Raw genomic sequence first — 18,676 nt, forward strand, 5'->3', positions numbered from 1 at the left:
AACGCAAGGGTAGAGAGTACAGTTACAATACAGGAGAAATCAGTGGGCCCTGCTCGTTAGGACATATGCGTTTTTGATGCGTTTGTTGCGTTTCAGTGCAGTTCCAAATGTACGCCTGCCTCCTTCTATCGCAACGAACACCGACGTGCCACGTCATCCCTCCATGTGGTTGAGTTTAGGTGTTTCTCATGAAGGGTACGCTTGATACTACAGTATAGAAGACATTGTAGAAGTTTGGGCTCCTCCAACCTTGTGGTAATAGTTTGGTGAAGACCCTATCTGTTCCATCACAACTGTGACACTGTGTACAAAGCCAGCTCCATAAAGATATGGTTTAGCCAGTTTGGTGTGGAGCTCGTGTCCTGCACAGAGCCCTGACCTCAACCCTACTGCTCACCTTTGAGATAAATTGGGACACCAATTGCAAACTAGGTCTTCTCATCCAACATTCACCTCACAAATGGTGGCCAGCTCAATAAAGACATGGTTTGACCAGTTTGGTGGAACTTAAGTAGGCTTTACAAACCCCAGACCTCAACCCTACTGAACACCTTTGGGGTGAGTTGGAATGCCGACGGTGATCCAGGTTTTTAAGTCCAACATCTGATACCATAAATGGTGGGCAGCTCCATAAAGACCTGGTTGGACCAGTTTGGTATAGAATTAGAGTCAACAGGCCCATATCTGATGTGGCTTTGGATGGAGATTACATCACCGACTTGTCATAGAAGCTTCGCCGTCTTAAAAGATCCCTGGTGATCCCGCCATGAAGGTCCTTGTTTAGACACTTACTGTTACAGGGTGACAACTAGGGATGCACCGATAACGATACCAAGCATTTGCGCAAGTACTTGCCCAAATGCCCCCCAATACCAAAGCTGATACTTTTTGTCAATACAAAATGAATGGTTGCAAATCGCACTGCAAAGAATCGCATGCAATTTCCCCCACTGCTCGTGTGTGTGTGTATAGAAAGGGATTAAAGCGCCATCTAGGTTTTATTTTTTATTTTTTTTTGAAAGCCTATGGTGTGCATAACACACCCAAAAAACTCCCCACGAGAGAGGGCGAACTAAGCCAAAAGGCCATGTCCACCCCTCCCCAAGACTTTCAGGGCTGGCCCGAGGACCCGCATCCTTACTCATCACACAGTGAGACAAACGTGTACAAAAACAAGACATGACAAACATAGGTTCCAATCAAAATAAATAAAAAGTGGGGGAAGGGATAGTGGAGAGGAGAGTGAAAGAAGTGGCCATTGTGTAATACAATGACCAGGCCCTCCGGCCAGGAATAAAAAATTCCTCTGGTCCCAGCCAAAAGGCCCGGCCCAAGAGGAAGGTGCTAAAAAAGCATGTTCTATGGTGCAGTGACCGTGGTGCCTCAAATCAAAGTGACTGCCACTCAGTGATTATTTGGCACCCCTGGACTGCCACTCCAGGGGCACATACTCCATAGGCTTTCAAGACCAACCCTGGCCCACAGCCTAGACCACAGCAGCCCCCACCGCAGATAGAAAAGGCATGAGGTTCAGGAAGCTTGGTGAGAGCCCTTGCCCCATAGGCTCCACCGTCACTCCCATCACCCCTTCCAATTTCACATTCGGGTAGATACTAACCATTCCCCCTCACCAGCAAAAGGGGAGTAAGCGTTCTCTTACCCAAATAACTGTCTGTAGCTAGAGCTACCACAATCCAGGCCAGAAGGCCAGGGACCTGACCCTCCGGCCAGGCCAAGATGCAGCATCCATCCTCACCAGGAGCACCCTTCCAGACGGCTCAGACTCAACCATTGGCCGGTCCCCAGTCTATCTGTTGGGCAACTCAGCGTAGTCCCTGCTGAGTACCGCCCTTCCAGGCACTATAACACCATTGGATTTGCTGGCCCTCCCCAACGAGAGTGACACAGCGCCTCCTCTGGAAACTGATAAGAACAGATACTACACTTGATCTTAGCCAAAAGGCCGAGAAGCGGCCATCTAAAGCGCCATCTATTGGGCAGTTTAAAAAATGTTAGAACTCGCAGTACACATCTGGCCACATGCAAAATAACCTACATAGGTGCCCCGGTCTGCCGATGATAGTAAATCACGGCCGCTGGAGATGCTCACACAGGGCTGGATGAGATGTAGAGCTGACATCAATTCTTCCCTATACCCACTGGATCCTGGAACTTCTCCAGCCCTGTGGGTGCCTCCAGTGGCCGTGATTTGCTAACATCAGCGGACCGGGACACCTACTGTATGTAGATTATTTTGCATGTGGCCAGATCTGTACTGTAAATTCCATTAAAAAATTTAAACTGCCCACTAGATGGCGCTTTAATCCCCACACACACACAGGAGCGGAGGGAGGGGAAATTGCATGCGATTCATACAGGAATCGCACCGCATTCCTGTTCAAATTGCATGCAATTCTTTGCAGTGCAATTTTCGTCAATTCCTTTTGTATTGATGCAAATCGCACCGCAAAGTAGCGGTACTCTGTATCATTGATTAAAAAAAAAAAATACGGTATCCGTGCAATCCTAGTCACAACAGTCTGTCCTTATCTCCCAATTGTGCTCTTGCGTTGTCACACTGTCACATGGGCTTCTAATGGAAGTGAAGTGGCCATTTCAACACATTAAAATAATCCCTGGTGATCCCGCCATGAAGGTTTTTTGTTTAGACGCTTCCTGTTAGAGGGTGACAACTGTGTCCCTGTTAACCAATAGTGCTCCTGTGTTGTCAGTGTCACCCTGTCACATGCTCTCAGCAGAGACTACAATGGGCTGCACTGATGCTCATTGCACAGGCATGGTCCTCTGTTGTCCCCAGAGGGAACCCCCCTAAGAAATGCCATGTTGCTTAGAGTGCACGCAGACAGGAATTGGCTGCAATGAGGCTGCAGGAGATCAGCAGTCCCGTGATGTAAACCAAAAGATGAAAAGTGGGCTTTGACCAACGAAATCTTATTTAGTTAGGATTTAGTTCTGCTTTCACGGTGCGCGAGAGAGCGCTTGTTCTGGGAGGCTGTCATATGACGTCATTTGACGGCCAGCGGGCGGGAAGCGGTTAATATAGCATTACATTTTTTTTTTTTTTTTTTAAATGTAAGCACCTGAATGTAACTTGTACAGCAGGGATGTGTGAGAGGAAGAAGCAGCACAAGGAGTCAATTAGTTCATGTGCTGACAAGAAGCATGCTGATAGGAGGAGTAGAGCAGAGTGATAGAGAAATGAGCTCATTACTGTGCTGCTTCTCCTATCACTGTCCATTTGCAGGTTGGGGGCTCGTCCGGGATGACCTGGGTTTAGAGGAAGTGGGTTGAATAATGCTGGCCATCAGACTGAGGACATCTAGTAGTAGACCAAAGTACTGCAGGGGAAATCTCTGGATTGAGTATTGCAGCAATTGTTTTTCAGGGGTTGGGTTTGGCCCCTTAGTTCCAGCGAAGGGAAATCTTAAGGCGTCAGGACATTTTGGACAATTTCAGTTTGGGGATGGCCACAAAGCAGTGAAATGTCCATAAAAACATGGATGAGTGAGTTTGGGGTGGAGGAACTTGACTGGCCTGCACAGAGTCCTGACCTCAACCTGATAGAACACTTTTGGGATGAATTAGAAGGGCCTTCTCATCCAACATCAGTGCCTGACCTCACAAATGCGCTTCTGGTCAAACACTGCCATAGACACACTCCTAAACCTTGTGGGCAGCCTTCCCAGAAGAGTTGACGCTGTTATAGCTGCAAAGGGTGGGCCAACTCAGTATTGAACCCTACGGACTAAGACTGGGATGCCATTAAAGTTTATGTATAGGCAGGCGTCCCAATACTTTTGGTAACATAATCTACAACAAGCATGCATCTAGTGACGTCTGAAACGCCTGACCTCCCTGCCTTGAATGCTTGTTTCAAGGCAGTGACTTACTTGATGGAGAAGTCAGGATGACTATGATGACCACCTCGGAGCCTGCACCTTTTAAAAAGCAAGTCGGCAACAGATTCTGTAATTATAACAGGGACTCTTTATTCTTAGGAGTCCGGGGTTCTCGGAATATGAGGGTTTTCTTGGGGGCTTTCTTTTTTTTTCCAATTTGATGTGTTTTGGTTAAACTTAATCCTTTTTCCAAAACCTAAATATTATTTCAATGTATTTGTTCAGTTTTTATAATAAATCTGCAACTATGTATCATCTTTGGCTAAACTAATGAGAATAGACTATGCACAGAGCGCCATCTGGTGTCTCTTTCTACAAACTGATTTTATCTCTATATATGTTTTATACATCCATTCTGCAAGGGGAGTGCGTTACTGTGTGTTGCGGTGCTCTGCAACAGATGTGCGTGAGAGGTGGGATGGGATGATGAATCGGGGTGAGATTGGCAATGAATGGCAATGGAACGCGGTTACAATTCTGAAGCGCACACACACTGGAAATGTGTGAATGGGCCCTAAATGGTATATCCAGTGCTTTAAGCACCCGAAGCGAAAAGACCACCAATTCAGCAGCGTAGGTTGTGGTTTTTTTTTTACCTCTCTTCCTGCTAAAGCGCCCAAGGTGGCCACCTGTTCTGCCTACCACTTGGTGCAAAGCCACAAAAGAAAAACGATTTAAAACAACACTTCAGCCAAAAAAATAAAAAAAATTAAATAGCCTATTAAAAGAAAAAAAAAAATCAGCTTTTGCTGCAATATTCACCTTCAATCCAGAGACCCCCCCCCCCCAGAGGCAGTACTGCCTCTAGATGTTCCCACTTTGGTGGCCAGCATCATTCAACCCACTTCCTCTGAGCCCAGGTGGTCCTGGACAAGCCCCCAGCCTGCGACTTTACAGTGAAAGAAGAAGCAGCACAGGAATGAGGTCATCTCTCTGTCCCTCTGATCTCTCCTCCTATCAGCATGCTTCTTGTAAGCCCATGAACTGATTGGCTCCTTGTGCTGCTTATTCCCCTTATACTCTCTAGGGTAGTGATTCTTTGTCATTGGGCCGTCACCGTGCCCCTTCTGCCGGGCCACCTTCTTCCTTATCCTGGGCCTCCAGCCAGCTGCAGATGCCAAACCCCCCCATAGTGGCCCGCAGTGCTCCCAGGCCCCCTCATAGCCCTCAGCCTCCACAGTGTCACCAGTCTCCCACATCCTTCTGCAGACCCTCCAACCCTCCACAATGCCTTCCAGCTTCCATAACTTCCCATAGTAGCCTGCAGTGTCCCTAGGCCCCCTGAGAACCCACAGCCTCCCCAGTGCCCCCAACCTCCCACAGTGCCTCCCCAGCTGCCATAATTTCCCCAACCTCCCATAGTGGCCCCAAGCCCCCCTGAAAATCCTTAGCCCCCACAGTGCCCCCATCCTGCTGCAGACCCCCCTAGCCCCCCACAATGCCTCCCAGCTCCCATATTGCCCCCAGGCCCCCTGGGAACCCTCATCCTCCTCAGTGCCCTCACCCTCCCACAGTGCCTCCCAGCTGCAATAGTGCCCCAAACTTCACACAGTGGCCCACGGTGTACCTGGGCCCCCTGACAAACTTCAGCCTCCACAATGCCCCCAACCTCCCACAAAGCGCCCCCACCCATCCTGCTGCAGACCCTCAAGCCCTCCTCAATGCCTCCCAGCTCTCATTGTGTCCCCGGGCCCCCTGAGAACCCTCAGCCTCCCCAATGCACCTCAAAACTCCCACAAAGCTCCCACAGTGTCCCATGGCCCCCTGAAAGCACTTGGCCAACCCAATGCTCCCCCTCTCCCCCCAGCCTGCTGCAGTGCCCTTAGCCCTTCACAGTGCCCCCCAACCTCCCATAGAGCCCCCATCCTGCTGCAGACCCTCTAGCCACCCACAATGCCTCCCAGCTCCCATATTGTCCCCAGGCCCCCTGAGAACCCTCCCCAGTGCCTCCCAGCTGCCATAGTGTCACAAATATCTCATAGTGGCCCCAGGCCCCCTGAGAAACTTCAACCTCCACAATGCCCCCCAACCACTCAGAGAGCGCCCCCCCCCTCCATCCTGCTGCAGACCCTCAATGCCTCCCAGCTCTCATTGCGTCCCCAGGCCCCCTGAGAACCCTCAGCCTCCCCAGTGCCCCTCAAAACTCCTACAAAGCCCCCCAGCACCCATAGTGTCCCATGGCCTCCTGAGAGCACTCAGCCAACCCCAATGCCCCCCCCCCCAACATCCCACAATGTTCTCCAACCCCTCCAGAAGCTTCATCCCCTACAGGGCCACCAAGTCTGCTACAGAGTCCACACCATTTCAATACATCTTGCATTCCCATCCTTTTATTGCGTGAGTATAAACTTTATTCCTTTTAGGTCATGGAAGGTTTGGTAGAATTTACAAGGCCCTGGTCCCAAAAAAAATGTTGGTCTAGGGCACTATGGATGGATTTCAACAGGCTAATGCCAGGTTATTGGCTTGTATTAAAAAAAAAAAAAAAAAAAAAAAAAAAGACATTTAATGGTGTATTATTGAGCTTCAATCATTTATCGCCTTTATATCAGTCTGAAGTTCTGCTTTATTATCTGCACGTAGAGATTTTGGGCACTTTGTAGAACCAATGACTTGGGTTGGCGCGAACACTTTGTATTACTGGAAGTATATGCAAGCTGTGAGCACCCTCTAGTGGACAATGTCAATAATTACAATTTACACCATTCTACTATTCCCTGTAGGGATTAACTGCTTCATTACTAGCGACCGATTAACCTTATGGAGTGATTTTTACATTTCAGCTATGGACTTGATAATTTTGGCAATAATTTGTCATTTTTTTTCTTTAGAAGTCATTGGAAAAAGGGGGGGGGGGGGGGGGGGGAATGGGTCTTTTATTTGGCAATATCATTTTAAAAAATTGTTTTATTTAAAAATAAGTAACTTGGTGGAACTCAAGATTTCCTCTTTTAAATTATATTTAAACAATGTCATTCTCATCCCTTTGCTCCTGTAAGCAGCTTGCCAGATGTCTGCACAGATTTTGAGTTCAAAATGCAGGCATCCCCCGGTGTATATCCACATACATCCATTGATTTCTATGGGAGACAGATATGTACAGCCATTGATTTCTATGGGAGACAGATAAGTACACCCATTGATTTCTATGGGAGACAGATAAGTACAGCCATTGATTTCTATGGGAGACAGATAAGTACACCCATTGATTTCTATGGGAGACAGATATGTACAGCCATTGATTTCTATGGGAGACAGATAAGTACACCCATTGATTTCTATGGGAGACATATATGTACAGCCATTGATTTCTATGGGAGACAGATACGTACAGCCATTGATTTCTATGGGTGGCAGCCTATGCACAGCCATTGATTTCTATGGGTGGCAGCCTGCGTACAGCCATTGATTTCTATGGGAGACAGATATGTACAGCCATTGATTTCTATGGGAGACAGATATGTACAGCCGTTGATTTCTATGGGTGGCAGCCTATGCACAGCCATTGATTTCTATGGGTGGCAGCCTGCGTACAGCCATTGATTTCTATGGAAGACAGATATGTACAGCAATTGATTTCTATGGGAGACAGATATGCACAGCCATTGATTTCTATGGGTGGCAGCCTATGCACAGCCATTGATTTCTATGGGTGGCAGCCTGCGTACAGCCATTGATTTCTATGGGAGACAGATATGTACAGCTATTGATTTCTATGGGAGACAGATATGTACAGCCATTGATTTCTATGGGAGACAGATATGTACAGCCATTGATTTCTATGGGAGACAGATATGTACAGCCATTGATTTCTATGGGAGACAGATATGTACAGCCATTGATTTCTATGGGAGACAGATATGTACAGCCATTGATTTCTATGGGAGAAAGATATGTACAGCCATTGATTTCTATGGGAGACAGATAAGTACAGCCATTGATTTCTATGGGAGACAGATAAGTACAGCCATTGATTTCCATGGGAGACAGATATGTACAGCAATTGATTTCTATGAGTGGCAGCCGTGTACAGCGATTGATTTCAATGGGTGGCAACCTGCGTACAGCCATTGATTTCTATGGGAGACAGATATGTACAGCCATTGATTTCTATGGGTGGCAGCCTAATGCACAGCCATTGATTTCTATGGGTGGCAGCCTGCGTACAGCCATTGATTTCTATGGGAGACAGATATGTACAGCCATTGATTTCTATGGGAGACAGATATGTACAGCCATTGATTTCTATGGGTGACAGCCTGCGTACAGCCATTGATTTCTATGGGAGACAGATATGTACAGCCATTGATTTCCATGGGAGACAGATATGTACAGCCATTGATTTCTATGGGAGACAGATATGTACAGCAATTGATTTCTATGAGTGGCAGCCGTGTACAGCGATTGATTTCAATGGGTGGCAACCTGCGTACAGCCATTGATTTCTATGGGAGACAGATATGTACAGCCATTGATTTCTATGGGAGACAGATATGTACAGCCATTGATTTCTATGGGAGACAGATATGTACAGCCATTGATTTCTATGGGAGACAGCCTGCACACAGCCATTGATTTCTATGGGAGACAGATATGTACAGCCATTGATTTCCATGGGAGACAGATATGTACAGCCATTGATTTCTATGGGTGGCAGCCTATGCACAGCCATTGATTTCTATGGGTGGCAGCCTGCGTACAGCCATTGATTTCTATGGGAGACAGATATGTACAGCCATTGATTTCTATGGGAGACAGATATGTACAGCCATTGATTTCTATGGGAGACAGATATGTACAGCCATTGATTTCTATGGGTGGCAGCCTGCGTACAGCCATTGATTTCCATGGGAGACAGATATGTACAGCCATTGATTTCCATGGGAGACAGATATGTACAGCAACTGATTTCTATGAGCGGCAGCTGTGTACAGCGATTGATTTCAATGGGTGGCAACCTGCGTACAGCCATTGATTTCTATGGGAGACAGATATGTACAGCCATTGATTTCTATAGGTGACAGCCTGCGCACAGCCATTGATTTCCATGGGAGACAGATATGTACAGCCATTGATTTCCAGCCATTCCATGGGAGACAGATATGTACAGCCATTGATTTCTATGGGCGACAGATATGTACAGCCGTTAATTTCTATGGGAGACAGATATGTACAGCCATTGATTTTTTTTTTTTTTGGGCGGGTGCTACGTACAGCTATTGATTTCTACAGGTGGCGGCCCCATGCGCAGTTATTGGTTTATAGCCGCATACAGCCATTGATTTTTACAAGCGTCTCTATGCAGAACTTGTTGCTCCCTGTTGGGTTAATACGCCCAAGTTTTCCATTATACGGCTCCAGGCGACCATGTGCATGGGTTGTAAAGAGGGCAGACCCTCCTACTTAGCATTCACCTTCAGCAGGTGCAACAGCACAGCTTGTCTCAGTACCTACAGAACAGAAGCAGGCAAAAATCTCCACTACGGCGAAAACCGTTTAGATCTGACCCAGAGGGCATTATTTTATTCCTTCAACAAAACCGGACTCTCACCCGGAGTAACGCCGCAATTTGTACATCATTAGCCACGAGAAAGGGGGGGGGGGAAATCCGCCGCCACCTCTGCAGTCTTTTTCTTGGTAAGCCCTTGATGTGATGGGTTTTATATCTCCTTCAGATAATTCTCTCCCGGCTGGGCCTGCAGCAATTTTCTCGCTGATCCCGTGGCCCTGGAGAGCCGTCGTTATTACAGGTTACGGCGCGGCGTGCGGAAGATTGGTCTTCACCTGTAATTTGCTCTTAATGTCCCTCTAGTGGCGCCATTAGCCGGCTCCCTCCAGGGGGACATCTCTGCGTGACTCTGTGCCCCGCTTAGCAAAGCGCTGGAACTACAGAAGCGTGAAAAACACAGCAAATAAAAGGAGGCCGAGAAATAGAACATGGAGAGGCGGCTCGAGCACGGAAACTCGTTAGAATGCCGATCTAAGGGAAACGCACGCACTGACGCATTGTTATCAGAGAAGCCACACGCTCTACAAAATAATGGGTTCCGTTATTTTCTATGGAGCTGGACATGTCCTTGAGGACTGAGGTTGAGAACCACTGATCTAAAGTATCCCCCCCCCCAACAGGCCAGGTTTTCAGATTTTACTTTGCACAGCTACTTTGAATCGATATCAATGACATGGTATTGATGAGAACTATTTTATCTAAGGGAAATTCCCAAAACATGGCCCGTTGGGGGTACTTGAGGACTGAGGTTGAGAACCACTGATCTAGATCATCCAGAGCTCCAGCTGCCCCTTCAGTCTTGCACAATTGTTTTAAGGTTCCTCTCCTGGACTGAAACGGCTTACTCTGCTTTCACCGCACACTGTGAGTTTCTCACAATGTGCATTAGAAGCTGCAGCAAGTCACATAGAGCACTGCCTCATTTCCTGGCTGGTAGGACGTCCAGCATTATCCTTCCCAGCCTGACTGTCCCTGGTCCCACCCCTTTTTATTCCATGGATTTTAATCCTTTCAGTCATGGCAGCTCCGCATCACACACGGGTGTTACCTAGGGTGATCCTCCTCCAGTTGCTTGCATCAGGGCTGAGGGCTCTTGAGAGGATTACTGAGGCAGGGTGCTGTGATGTGTTGAGGGAAGCTACAGTGCATCCGGAAAGTATTCACAGCGCTTCACTTTTTCCACATTATGTTACAGCCTTATTCCAAAACGGATTAAATTCATTATTTTTCTCAAAATTCTACTAGCAATACCCCATAATGACAACGTGGAAGAAGTTTGTTCGAAATTTATTAAAAATAAAAAATGAAAAAAAAAATCACATGTACCTAAGTATTCACAGCCACCGCCCGGCCAAACTGAGTGATCGGGGGAGAAGGGCCTTAGTCGGGGAGGTGACCAAAAACCCGACCGATGGTCACTCTGACAGAGCTCCAGTGTTTCCCTGTGGAGAGAGGAGAACCTTCCAGAAGAACAACCATCTCTGCACTCCACCAATCAGGCCTGTATGGTAGAGTGGCCAGACGGAAGCCACTCCTCAGTAAAAGGCACATGACAGCCCGCCTGGAGTTTGCCAAAAGGCACCTGAAGGACTCTCAGACCATGAGAAACAAAATTCTCTGGTCTGATGAAACAAAGATTGAACTCTTTGACCTGAATGGCAAGCGTCCTGTCTGGAGAAAACCAGGCACCGCTCATCACCTGGCCAATACCATCCCTACTGTGAAGTGTGGTGGTGGCAGCATCATGCTGTGGGGATGTTTTTCAGTGTCAGGAACTGGGAGACTAGTCAGGATCGAGGGAAAGATTAATGCAGCAATGTACAGAGATATCCTTGATGAAAACCTGCTCCAGAGCGCTCTGGATCTCAGACTGGGGTGAAGGTTCATCTTCCAACAGGACAACGACCCTAAGCACACAGCCAAGATAACAAAGGATTGGCTACGGGACAACTCTGTGAATGTCTTTGAGTGGTCCAAACTTGAACCCAATTGAACATCTCTGGAGAGATCTGAAAATAGCTGTGCACCGACACTCCCCATCCAACCTGATGGAGCTTGAGAGGTCCTGCAAAGAAGAATGGGAGAAACTGCCCAAAAATGTGTGCCAAGCTTGTAACATCATACTCAAAAAGACTTGAGGCTGTGATTGGTGCTAAAGGTGCTTCACCAAAGTATTGAGCAAAGGCTGTGAATACTTATGTACATGGGATTATTTTTCCTTTTTAATTTTTTTATAAGTTTGCAAAGATTTCAAACAAACGTCTTTCACATTGTCATTATGGGGTATTGTTTGTAGAATTTTGAGGAAAATAATGAATTTAATCCAATTTGAAATAAGGCTGTAACATAGCAAAATGTGGAAAAAGTGAAGCTCTGTGAATACTCCCAGGTGCACTGTATGTACAGCACCCTCTCGGCCCCTCCCGCCAGCCATTATCTGCTTACGTTGTATAGAGAACCACAGACACCCAGCGATTGTTACTGGGTCTAAAATAAGGTGCATAATATGTATTTGGGGTTTTTTTTGTCTTTTTTTTTTTTTTTTTTTACAATTTAATTCTTTTCAACCACTTCAATACAGGGCACTTACACCCCCCTCCTGCCCAGGCCAATTTTTAGCTTTCAGCTCTGTCGCACTTTGAATGACAATTGCGCGGTCATCCAACACTGTACACAAACTAAATTTTAATCATTTTGTTCCCACAAATAGAGCTTTTGGTGGTATTTGATCACCTCTGCGGTTTTTATTTTTTGGGCAACAAATAATAAAAGACAGAAAATTTAGAAAAAAAAGTTTCTTTGTTTCTGTTATAAAATCTTGTAAATAAGTACTTTTTCTCCTTCACTGACAGGCACTGATGAGGCTGCACTGGCGGGCACTGATAGGCGGCACTGGTATGCAGCACTAATGGGCATTGATAGGCTGCACTGATGGGCACTAAGAGGCTGCACTATTGGGTACTTATGGGTGGCACTGATGGACACTGATAGATGGCACTGCTGTGCATCACTGATGAGGAGGCATCTGGCAGGCATTAGTAGTGAGCACTGACTGACACTAGTCAGGAGAGCCGCCGATCGGCTCTCCTCTACTCGCGTGTCAGACGCGAGTGAGAAAAAGCCGATAAACGGCTCTTCCTGTTTACACTGTGATCAGCCATGATTGGACACGGATGATCACGTGGTAAAGAGCCTCCTTCAGAGGCTCTTTACCGAGATCGGTGTAGTGGTGTGTCAGTGTTACCATAGTAATATTGTACCCAGGGCCGGCCCAAAAAAAAATCACACCCACCAAAATGCCCCCACATCCATTATTTTATATCATGATAACCAAAGTGGACCTATCATGGCTTTGTACATGTATATAGAAGTATAAAGAGGACCTTTCATGGCTCTATACATGTATATGGGAGTATAAAGAGGACCTGTCATGGCTCTATACATGTATATAGGAGTATAAAAGGACCTGTGCGTGGCCGGGGGCCGCAATGTCAGCCAGCCACCCGCATCGCTCCACAGAGAGCTAGAACGGGGATCTGTCAATGTAAACAGACAGATCCCCATTCTAACAGGGGAGGAGAGAGATCTGCTGTTCCTAGTGATTAGGAACGGAGATCTCTCTCCTCCAGTCAATCCCCCCCCCCAGTTAGAAACAACTCCCAGGGAGCACATTTAACCCCTTCCCTGACACAGTAATCAGTGCATTTTTATAGCACAGATTGCTGTATAAATGTCACTGGTCCCAAAAATATGTCAAGAGTCCGATCTGTCTGCCACAATGTAACAGTTTCGGCTAAAAATCGCAGATTACCGCCATTACTAGTAAAAAATAAAAATGATAATAATAAAAATGCTATAAATCTATCCCCTATTTTGTAGACGCTATAACTTTTGCGCAAACTAATCAATATACACTTATTGCGTTTTTTTTTTTTTTTTACCAAACATATGTAGAAGAATACATATTGGCCTAAACTGATGAAGAAATTTTTATTTTTTGGATGTTTATTCTAGCAAAAAGTAAAAAAATATAATTTTTTTTTTTCAAACTTGTCGCTATTTTTGTTTATAGCACAAAAAATAAAAACCGCAGGGGTAATCAAATACCACCAAAAGAAAGCTCTATTTGTGGGAAAGAAAAGACATAAATATTGTTTAGGTACAATGTCACACGACCGCGCAATTGTCAGTTAAATTGACGCAGTGCCATATCGCAAAAAAAAATGATTGAAGTGCAATATTTCTATTACATTGTTATATGATATAACATAGTTCACTATCCTTAATGCACCTTAATGCAGAATCAGTGGGAATCAGTGGGAGCCCTGAGCGTGTCACTTGCCAATGTCACCTGCCACCAGATGCGGATTGTCACTTGCCACAACGTCACCTGCCACACATTGCGGATTGTCACTTGCCACGATGTCACACATTGCGGATTGTCACTTGCCACGATGTCACACATTGCGGATTGTCACTTGCCACGACGCCACCTGCCACACGTTGCGGATTGTCACTTGCCATGCCGTCACCTGCCACACATTGCAGATTGTCACTTGCCCTGTCACCTGCCACATGTAGCGGATTGTCACTTGCCACAATGTCACCTGCCACTCGTTGCAGATTGTCATTGGCCACAACATCACCTGCCACACGTAGCGGATTGCCACTTGCTGTGTCCCAGAGTAAAGGCAGGCAGCAGAGAGATGATGTAATCTCTCTGCTCCCCGCGGCTGCACAGTGAAGGCCGAACTGCAGTGATGCAGGGCGGGCGGTGAGAGATGGTGTCATCTCTCTGCTCCCCCGCCCGCCGGCCCACTGGGGTACCATCAGGTCCCATGGTAGGGCTGGCCGTAAATGTACCACTCTTGGAGTGATCAGGATTTTTTTTTACACATTACTATTGCTTATACCAGTAAATTTCATGGTTATATGCAATAATTTTTACTGAATGAAATTGATTCCTTCAGTGTGTATTGCTATGATTAGCTGTGATTGGCCCTGTCTGTACCATGTGATCGCTGTGACCAATCCCAGCTAGCAACACAATTGTACACAATGGATGGCATGAAAGGAAGCCATCCATTGTTTATAATTGTCATGTGATCTGCTGTAATTGGTCACAGCGATCACATGGTACCGGCAGAAGCCCGGTACAGCGATCTGTCACCTGACAAATCGCGCTGCAGGGTGGCCCATTCCATGAGGACGTCATGTAACATCCACCCAAAACGACGAAGGTCCCGGCCAGCCATCATTTGACTTTTATGTTATGATTTGGAGATTCTGATGGATTAAAAATGCACTAAGCAGGACTTAAGGGCACTGATCAGTGGTGGCTGCTTCAGTGGTGGCTGCTCCACTGGGGCACCGCCCCCCCTAATCCATGTGCCCGGCCCCTAATCTCCATGCAGGGCGCTGGACGCATGGATTATAATGTTTTTTTTTTTTTTTTTTTGAAGGACACGATTAGAGCCTGAGGCTTTTAACTACTTGCAGACCGCCCGCAAACGTCACTTCCGCTCAATGGTCGCAAAGGGGAATTTTTTTTTTAATTGCATTTAAAGCAGAGTTCCACTCAAAAGTGGAAGTTCCGCTCATTTGCCTCCTCCCCTCCTCCGGTGCCACAATTGGCACCTTTCGGGGGGGGGGGGGGAGAGGGGGGGACAGGATGCCTGTCTTTGACAGGCATCCTGTTCCCACCTCCGGGAGTCCGGGCCGTGGCCCGTGACATCACAGCGGGGCGGCCCCCTCCTCCCCCTGTCGCTGGGCCGGTAGGAGAGAGGAGCGGGGTCTCGCGCATGCGCAGTAGGGTTCCCGGCGTGAAGCCGTAAGGCTACACTGCCGTGTTCCCTTACCCGCAATGGCGGTGGCAGCACCCGACAACTGATGGAAACATCAGCTGTGGTGCCGACATCGCTGGACTCCAGGACATGTATGTGTCCGATTATCAAAAGCCGCCAGCAGCTGCAGTATGTGTAGCTGCTGGCTTTTAATTATTAATTTTTTTTTTTTTTTTGGGCAGACCTCCGCTTTAATGCCCCGTACACACAGTCGGATTTTCCGATGGAAAATGTCCGATCGGAGCGTGTTGTCGGAAATTCCGACCGTGTGTGGGCTCCATCGGACATTTTCCATCGGATTTTTCGACACACAAAGTTGGAGAGCAGGAGATAAAATTTTCCGACAACAAAATCCGTTGTCGGAAATTCCGATCGTGTGTACACAAATCCGACGGACAAAGTGCCAGGCATGCTCAGAATAAATAAAGAGATGAAAGCTTTTGGCCACTGCCCCGTTTATAGTCCTGACGTACGTGTTTTACGTCACCGCGTTCAGAACGATCGGATTTTCCGACAACTTTGTGTGACCGTGTGTATGCAAGACAAGTTTGAGCCAACATCCGTCGGAAAAAATCCTAGGATTTTGTTGTCGGAATGTCTGAACAAAGTCCGACCGTGTGTACGCCCTATTAGTGTAAATTATGAGATTTGCTTTTTTTTCTATTACAAGAGATGTTTACATTCCTTGTAATAGAAATAAAAGTGACCCAAAATTATTTTTTTTAAATGGACAGTGTAAAAATAAAAAGTAAAATAAATAAGAAAACATTTCTTTAAAGTGCCCCGTCCTGCCAGGCTTGCACGCAGAAGCGAACGCAAACGTAAGTCGCGCCCGCATATGAAAACGGTGTTCAATCCACACATGTGACAGAACAATAATTCTAGCCCTAGACCTCCTCTGTAACTCAAAACTGGTAACCTGTAGAATTTTTTTAAACGCCGCCTATGGAGATTTTTAAGGATTAAAGTTTGTCGCTATTCCACGAGCGGGCGCAATGTTGAAGCATGACATGTTGGGTATCAATTTACTTGTCGCAACATTATCTTTCACAATATTTAAAAAAAAAAAAATGGACTAACTTTACTGTTTTCTTATTTTTTTTATTAAAAAAAGTGTATTTTTTCCCAAAAAAAAGTGTAAGACCACTGCGCAAATACGGTGTGACATAAAGTATTGCAACGACCGCCATTTTATTCTCTAGGGTGTCTGGTTTGTTTGCCACGCCTGTGTGAATGCAACGCGCCTGTGTCAAGTACTTTGTCTGGTGTGTATCCAAGTGGAAAAAAAACAATGCATATGCATTTTTGCAACAGAGCAATGTGAAAGTAACCGAAGTAGGCCTCATCATCTTCTTTCACTTTTATGCTTTAATGTATATGTTGCAATATGCTTCCATTTTTGATTCATTTCGTGTCATTGTCATGCATTTTGGGTTTCTTGAAATCTGTTACTATTGTGATTCAGAAATTTGGATACATCCGAATTTCGATTTGAACCGCACATGTCTAGAGGGGTGCCAAGGGATGACAAAAGATATGCAGATTAAAGTTCTACTTTAAAGTTGACCTGATGTGCCACCATGCACAGCAACAGTATAATGTTTCCAAAATGTTCCACCTTTTATCATTTAAAAGCCTTGAGCAGCAGTGAAGTAACTTAGCCTGCATCAAAAGGATGTCATCAGTCTGCTGCAGGGAGGAGGCATTTATGCAGTCTCTGCTCCCCCCAGTCATCCTTCAGACTGTACACTTTGTAGCAAGGTGGGAGACTGCAGCAGAGGCTGATCTGCGTAATTTCCAAATCCTTATCCCAGTCTAGGAAGTAGATGGTGACCCTGGATGATGCCTGATTAACTGTCACAGTGGTCACATGATTGGGAGCCGGACCTGCCAGCTCCGAATCATTGCTAGAGACTGGGAGCTGTCTTTGAAACCTTAGCTGCCCATTATTTATAGCCCAAACAATGAAAATAATACCATTCAAATGCCCCCCTAAACCTGTGTCAGTTGGATCAGCATGGGGGTAGACCAGTGCAGGATGGACAAGATTGGCTTGTAGACTTCAGCAAAATGGCATCCTTTTGCGCACAGAGGCTGGCTCCTTGTTGCATGAATATAAATGAGACAGGGAAAAGATGGCTTCAGCTCCTGTTCAACACCAGTAGAAAACTCCGCAGACGCGTTTTGTCCTTTTCAGGGGTTAATCATAAAGGCCTTTTTGCGGCCCGCTATTGCATATATGCAGCATGTGGGCACCCTCTTTGATACCATACAAATGTGTTACGTGGGCGGCAAAGGGTTGAAGGTACCCAATGCAAAAAAAACTCAGAAAAATACATTTTTAATCAAAATTCTTAAAACGGTAAATTTAAAAGAAAATCATTGAGATTTATTCTGGTCCCATGTAACATGTACTACAAAGATAACGGTTGTGTATGTATGGTATTGCGAAGAGTAAAGGAACGCCAGTCTGTAAACATTCTTTCATTATGTATCAAAAATTTGATCAATTTTCATTTTAAATTTGCTGATTTATGAATTAAAACTGACTTGTATAAATGTTTTTGTGTTAGGTACCTTTTAAAGTCTGATTTATTGGCTTCTCTGTGAATACACGTACTGTAGGTGGTACCAGTTCATTAACTAAAATTTTATGTATAAAAAAAAATATATATATATATATAATATATATATATATATATATATATATATATATATATATATATATATATATATAAAAACCGAGGAGCTACATTCAATCTGATTGAGGCAGGGCGTAGTGGTTCTGGGGGGTTGCTCTCTACAACAGCAGAGTGCCCCTTGTGGAGGCAACCCAGAGTTGAGGATCCACAAAAGTCTACTGAGAGCACCAGACCCAGGGTCTAGAAATGCTGAGATTTTTAATATCAATCATAATTTCTAACAGCAAAACATAAAGCCACCAACACATTTTGGTGGCCCAAATTCTCCCCCTTCTTCAGGGCTCAGGTGTGTTATAAGAAGTTAGGAAGGTTCAGAAATGTAATGCTTTTGTTAATTTACCAATTCTGGATAATTTTAACAATCACTCAACAAATAATCCATTCTTGTATTGTGCTATTTCTGAGTCCCACTAACCATTTATAACACATGAACCCTGAAAATCGGAGATTTTTGAGCCACAAACAGCTGTCTGTTTTGTGTTTTCCTTTTATGAATTGAGTGCCCACTTGCAGGTGACGCAGGTTAACCTAGGGCATTGAGTTCAAGTAGCAATTGGTCTTCACCAGAGTCGCCCACAATGGATGATGGCTGGGAACCATAGTGACCTCTGGTTTTGCTAGCTGCAAACTGGCATCAGGTTGTGGGCCCCAGGTTTGCTCCACTAGGGGGTGGCAGGAACAGAGGGGTTATGGTGAGGAGAC

At 45.8% G+C, this 18,676-nt stretch overlaps 1 pseudogene; it reads right to left on the reverse strand.

The window, feature by feature from the left end:
• Nucleotides 1-1,809: 1,809 nt before the first annotated feature.
• LOC141120748 (U2 spliceosomal RNA) lies at nt 1,810-1,975 on the reverse strand (annotated as a pseudogene).
• Nucleotides 1,976-18,676: the final 16,701 nt, after the last annotated feature.

Source organism: Aquarana catesbeiana, linkage group LG13 (genome assembly GCF_042186555.1).
Source record: "Aquarana catesbeiana isolate 2022-GZ linkage group LG13, ASM4218655v1, whole genome shotgun sequence".
Taxonomy (NCBI): Eukaryota; Metazoa; Chordata; class Amphibia; order Anura; family Ranidae; genus Aquarana; species Aquarana catesbeiana.